Source organism: Megascapheus bottae, chromosome 7 (genome assembly GCF_031878675.1).
Source record: "Megascapheus bottae isolate mThoBot1 chromosome 7, mThoBot2.hap1, whole genome shotgun sequence".
In the NCBI taxonomy this organism is placed as follows: Eukaryota; Metazoa; Chordata; class Mammalia; order Rodentia; family Geomyidae; genus Megascapheus; species Megascapheus bottae.
Window position 1 is genome coordinate 60,272,066 of NC_143515.1, and position 7,386 is coordinate 60,279,451.

Genomic DNA, 7,386 nt, shown 5'->3' on the forward strand with positions numbered 1-7,386 from the left:
TGCTATGGACATGGTATTGGAAATATAAGCACAACTACATAGACATAAAAATTTATGACTCTATAGACATAATGATTTATTACATAAATTAATATCTATCTATGACATACAAACCCTCAGCCTAATTTTAATTATGTTCTAAAATCTAAGTGCCAGTGATTATATAGATAGATAGATAGATAGATTCCCTTCTTGAATACTTTTTTGTTAATATGTCATTTGAAATATGATGTAAAAATCATGGTTAATAAATTCTTTAATAAAAAATTCATTTTTTAAAAAAAATATCAGTGTCTACAGCATTTAAAACAGTAAAAGATGGACTGGGAGTTTGGCCTAGTGGTAGAATGCTTGCCTAGCATGCACCAAGTCTTGGGTTTGATTCCTCAATACCACATACACAGAAAAAAAAAGCTGGAAGTGGTGATGTAGCTCAAGTGGTAGAGTGCTAGCCTTGGGAAACCCCAAGGACAGTGCTCAGGCCCTAAGTTCAAGCACAAGACTGGCAAAAAAAAGGCAGTAAGAGAGAGAGAGAGCAAGACCATTTGGGAGAAAGGAAAACAAGAAAAAATGATTTTTCACTACGAATCTTATCTAGGACACTTCACAATAGCGCACATACTGCTTTGTCAACAATGCAACCTAAATAAGAAGATGCAGTTAATGTAATAGAATACTATTATTAATAATACCAAAATAAGCTGAGTAGACAAACATTGTTTAACAATAGGTATGTTTGATGACTTTCCCTTTTCTCTATTTTATTTCTTAACCAGTACATATTTACTACTTACACATTGGGAGAAGTCATTTCTAAATTTACCCAATAATGCTTTTTGTTGGGAAGTCTCTTGATAAATTCATGGGTTGTAGCAATTAAATATTACGGACCAAAATCTATGCTAGATAATACAGTCTATTTTGCAAGATAGTTATGTTTAAACACATATGGGAGAAGTGCAAAAATGTAGAGACATAGGAATGTTTGCCTCTTAAATAAGTATTTCAATTAAATTTTCCTATGATAAAAAGTTCAAGGTGCTAAAGCATTTTAAACTTTTCTTCTCTCACTTAATGTTATGTTTAGAGGAAAGAAAATTAAACACCATTTAAATAAGTAATTCAAGGTAATGAAAAAGGAAGAGGAAAACTTTAGTGAAAGAACAGAGATAATTCAGCTATATATTAGCAAATGGTTGAATTCAAGAAGGCAGGAGTCCTTCAAAAAAAAATACCAGTGAAGGAGTAAGAAATGGAGATTTTCTTTTAAGGTGCCATTTTTTTGTTTAAATTAGCTAACTTATGCAACAAATTCTTCCATTCTAAACATTTAAGAATTAACTCATTTCTATTTTTCTAATAGTCTTATTCCCAATCTCAAAACGTTCTCTTTGAGTGATTAGGGTTGTACTATATGTAATACTTGCCTAGAAAATTGGTATGTATCCATATACTTTTGGCACCTTCAGGATCCATGTTGGCAGAAGGTAATCATCACATCTACTTACTTGAGACTTTTATCTATGAGAAAGATTAGATGGGAAAATTGAGCTGAGGTGAGGTGATTTAGATAAGTGTCTCTGTGTGTGTCTGTCTCTGTGTGTATGCTTACCTCCCAGCTTAGGTATTTCAGCCCACTATTGTCAGGAACCACACTCAACTGCACCTGATGTTACTACGTTGTGATTTTAGATAAAGAGTAAACCCTTCAGTCTTTTCACACACACAAGACATGGAAGGCTACAACTTCCTTGTATCCCATCTCTCCAAGTAAATTGACCTTTTCAAGGCAAAGTTTAGCCCTATTGTGTTTCTTAATTGCTTTATACTAAAATCTCAAATTCATTAGTTCCTTTCCTTTATGTTATCAGTAATGAAGGATTTCGATGTCTCCCTATCCTTGTCTTTCATAATTTCTGTGGTTATTACTACACAGTGTCTCAGAATGCAGTGTTTTCTAAAAATATATACCTTATTGTGGAATCAATTATGCTAGTATATCCTACTAGTTAAGATCTTAATATTTCTTCTTACTTAGCAGATCCTAAGTTTACTAGACCTAGAGACTAAACTCTTGATTAAGATTGACACAAACAATTTGAAGTCTTCTGGCATTCCTCAATTTAGCTATGAAGCTCTGCTGTTAGATGTTTTATTTAAGTCTTCAGCTCTGGGTTTTTCATCATTTCAAGTGAGAATTCCTTTATCAACCAGTAGACTCAGCGAATGGATGGCAAGTTACGTATATTTGAGAGTGTGCTGTATGTTTGTAGAGCTTGTTTAGTGAGACTTGATCTTGCTTTATGATTTCTAAAACAAAAATAAATGGGAAACCTGATTTCCAACACTCATATGTATAGGGCTCATGTGACTCAAAACAAACTAATTACAATGAGGACCAATTACAATCAAGTCTCAATTCCAATTAGATAAAGTGTTCCCCACTGCTCATTTGAAGTATCCTTCTGATGTAATTGAAACTGTTCATAGAAAACTGCTTAAAGGCCTCTATTTTTATTTTTAAGTAGTTGTACAAGGGGGTCCAAACTCCAAAAGTCATATTATGAACACAATGCATCTTAATGTCACCCTTCCATGATTTTCCCTCACCGTTTCCCAGTCCACCTGTCAAATACCTTCAGGTACATGAGCCACTCCCTTAAATCAGTGTGGTGATAGATTTGTAAGATAACACTAACTTACTATGTTCTGGATAGCTCCCCAAGAATTGTTCAAAAAATCCAGAGGTGAGTATCAATCTCCCTCTTCAATAGATGAGATGCCTGAAGGACCTTTAAATAATTCACTTAAATTCTCATAACTCCTGGAGATATCTGGAACTTGAATCTAGAGACATTCTGACTTCTGAATCTGCATTGCCCAATCAATGCAGAGTGTCCTTTTGCCAAGAGAAGGGTTCACTTTATTCCCTGGATTGGTAGAGGCAACTCGCTCTGTGCTACTATATTATCATATGATAGATATAACCTCTTGACTCCTGAAAGAGTAATTTCAAGTGACCAGAATGGTACTTTATTCTATAACTCTGCTAAACTCTAGGGAACCATCTATTCTCACCTTCTGAACTCTTAACTCAGGCTGGTCGAGACACTACCTCACAGGCTGCTTCTTGGTTGCATGTGATTCCATCTTGTTGTGAATACATTTTATCTATGTGTGGATGAGGAATAAAGGCCTACCTCCTCTTCCTCCTCCTCCTTCTCCTCCTTCTCCTCCTCCTCTGCCTTCTTCTTCTTCTTCCTCTTCTTCCTCTTCCTCTTTGTCTTCCTAAAAAGCTTGATTTTAGAACAATAGCTTACTTCTGAATGGACTATTAACTACCTGTGAGAACACAATATTGTTCTTTCTTTTGATGCCAGTTTCTTCTCCACAAAGCCAAAAAATTAATAAATATCATGCAAACTCTATTCAGTTTTAATGTTGTGTGATACAGAAGTGTCCTTCCATGTCATCTTATTCAGCTATAATCTGTATTAATTTGTTCAAGAGAAGGCATTGTTTTCATTTGATCATAAGGTATTACAAATCCATCTACATCTAGTCATCCCTGTGCCATTAACAACTTTTACATCAGCTTTGTCCTCTAAGGCTTATTTTACTTAGAGATAATCTGGATTACTTCTAATGGATTCTCATCATTCTTTTCTTGTTCTTTTTGTTATTTAAGAAAAGTTGGGCCTGTTTAGATGTTGTTTACTTTTCATATTTTCATTCCAAACAGCGATTAGGATGAAAGGACCCCAGTTATTTTTTTCTGATTACTGTAGACTGGGAGAAATAGAGGTGGTTTTTTTTAAAGATGATGAATCTTCTGCAGCTAAGTCTGATTATATTGTTTGCTTTTAGTTTCAACAGCACTCTGAGGGTATAAAGTCAGAGGGAAGAAACAGGAATTTCCCCAGTCCTTTGAACAACTTCAATCATTTCCTATAATTACATATTGTCATAGTCTTAGCATTCACAAAATGGAACACTAAAACTTCTAACTCAAACAATTTAGCTTACAATGCAAACAAAGGCATCGTGAAGTACTTTTCAATGGAATTATTTGATCTTTAGAAAGATGGAATGGAATATTAAATAAATGTATTAACATATTTCATGGACTATAGTAAAAGAAAATATTGCATCCATTAATGAAAACTGATTGCCATGTATAATAAGGAAAGTACAGTAACAAAGCATTAAAAAGAAAAGAGCAATTACAGAATTCCCTTGTAGATTATTAGAAAAGTGATACTTAAAAAAATATTGACAGGCATGAATTTTCACCATGAAAGCACCCACTGAGAGTCTGGCACAGTGAATGGAAAAATGCCCACACCAAAGCATATAGTTATGAAATTATAGAACAGAAGAGATCTAAAAAGTTTCCATAGAAAGGGGCAGGAAGAGAAATGTAGGTTACATACAAAAGGTAAAACTCACAGCTGGAGTGTGTAAGCAAATTCACAAAAATAAACAAGAGTGTTGTTATTAAATTATGAACTTTCTTGGTATTTGAAGCAAGCTGGAGTTCACAAATGAAGGTCTTCAGAGAGTGACAATCTTGGCACGATGAGTCAAAGGGTAACACATGCTAAGCATAAGGATCCTGCAAACAGAGGAGACAAGAGACACAGACACAAAGCAGAATGGAGTGAAACTTATCAATGAGGTACGAGCTCAGAGTGCTAGGGCAAAGAAGGAGGTGGAAACAATACTAGGAGACAAAGGCTTGTCTCATTCTCAGCTTATTTCTTAGCCCTCCTCCCCCCTCACTCTAGGTAGGGATATTGTTTAGGCAGAGGATATTCTGGTAAGTGAGGGATCTGTTAAGGGAATGGATATGAAGTAGACTAGTTTGGGTTTGGAGAATTATGTGAATTTCGATATTGTCCTCAAAAAGAGGAAGAGTATGCACAAGAAACAAGAAGAGTTTTGGGGAGAGGAGAGGAAAAGAGATTTTTTTTAAACCCTAAAACTGGACTGTCATTTGCAGAGTAGAGTGACAGACAGATGGGAGGGGGGCTTTGATCACTCAAAATGATGCTCTGACCAGCAATATTCACAAGATAATGTTTAAGAATGTACTATATAATTTGGAAGGGGGTTGGGAGAGGGAAAGTGGTAGAAAAATATGGGAAGGGGTAACAATGTTCAAGAAGTAATGTAGTCATTACTTTATGAATATAACTGTAGTCCCTCTATACAGTACTCTGATAATAAAATTTGAAAAAAGAAATGGGGCAGGGGGACAAAAAAACGAATCTGAGGAGGAATAGACAAATATGAAATAACTCCAAGTGAGACAAAGGTAAGCAACTGAGGTGGGACTAAAAGTGAAATGAGACTAGCTAAAGGTTGACAACAGAGTTCACGATAGGCTGACTTTGACTGGGTCCTGCAGTCAGGGTGAAAGGTTGAGAGTGGAACTCAAATGGGGCAAACTCCATACAAAATGTGTTCCAGTGACTGTGGCCAACCTGCTCTTCTTTGCTCAGATTAATACATCTGCATATGAAATGATATGGGCAAAATTTCAGTTCGGCTTCTTCTGATAATTGATGAGTGGTATCTATGAGTTTAGTCAAAAGTGAGGGTATTGTAGATGTTAATATTCACAAGCGGCATTTGGATTCTGCTTCTTTGGACCAAAGACCCCTACAGGAATCATCATTATCATTAGAAATCAAATACCTCTCTCAGAATCTGGCACTGGCATAGGTGCTCTGAGCTCGAGTTCCCTCTGGTGTTTTCCTCCAGCCCAGGCCTCACTGCCTTTGGAAATTCCCAAGGACATGGTTCATTTTCATAAATACAAGATGTGACCGAAATTTAACAAGGCCTCGTGACATTGGCTGCTGACAGAAAGAAGCCTAATTGGTCTGTCGGCTAATGAAGGTGTTCAAAATGCAGTCCTAGACTGAACTCCCAAAGGCTGATGATTTTGAAAGATCTACTGAGCTGGGAAGAGGGGGGCAGGGAAAGCTTACTATCTGTCTTTTAAGAAGGGAGCATAAAATGAGAAATTAAAGCACACATGAGCAGTTGGATTTTAGTGTTTAGCATTTCTTGTTCATATAGAGAAACTATTCACTCTGAATACGACTGCCACGTGTCTATTGTTCACAGTGCAGAGAAGCGATATCATGTGTTCCCACAAGCTAATGTGCTGTGACAATTCTGTACATTAAAACACAGGGTTTGTACTCTCTATGCTGGCTATTCATAGCATATCCCAGATGAGATAAACTGGAAATGATGTCAACATTTTAGATATATAGAAAAATTAACAAAGAATATGAAATATGACTTTTATAAAGCCAGGTTAATGCCTTTGAAGAGACATAGTGCTAAAAGAAAAAATAAACTGAAAGTCCACAATGGGAAGCTGAATTTGTAGAGAAGTAACACTGCAGGATATCCTTAAGTGAGAATTAATGAGTTAGATATTGAAATAAAACATTCTTTACAAAGGGCAACCACAAGTTGGAATATAATTCATTCTCCCTTTATAGCTGAGCCTATTGTTTCCAAAGTCACCGAAGAGACTTAAAACAGATGATCACTACTTTAAATAGATTCTTGTCTGGATAACCTTGGAGCTCTTAATCCGTTTGCATTTCACCATCTGCTTGGCATGCTTCTTAACTTAATATGCATATCTCAGAACTGATTCAACTTACAAGCTCCTTCAGGAAGCAATACGCTTCTATTGTATTACAAGAATGAGGATGGGCAACAGTCTGTACAAAACAAATTAGGAAGGACAGCAGAGCAGACAAGGAGATGACTTCAATGCTCCCACACCCTAATCACTAACTCGACCTTCAACAATGCATCTCATTCTTTGGCTGTCAGTTTCCTCCTGTATGAAATGAAGGAGTCAGCTCCTGTAAAATTCCTTCCAGATTCAAACTTCTCACAAATGTATCATCTCTTGATTGGTAGATTTGATCATTTCAGTTAAGAATCAGATGTCTAGTAGAGCTTCATCTCCTTACTTTTGAAAAGTTTATTAAGTAGAGCTTTAGTTCAAGACTCAATTTTTTGTTTTCTTTTTTTTATTGTTGGGATAATGTAGAGGGGTTACAGTTACATTGGGCAGGTAGTAGGTACACAACTTTTCACACATTGATATCCCTTCTCATATTTTTGTCCCCATTTCCTTCCCTCACCCCCTCCTAATCATCTAGTTTTCCCCTCTTAAGACTTTCTTTATTGCTAGTCCTGGTGCTCAAACTCTGGGCTTGGGTTCAGTCTCTGAGCTCCTTTTTAGCTCAAGACTATAACTCTACCACTTGAGCCACAGACACATTTCCAGGTTTTTCTGTGATTAAATGGATATAAGAGTCTCACACACTTTCCTGCCTAGGCAGGCTT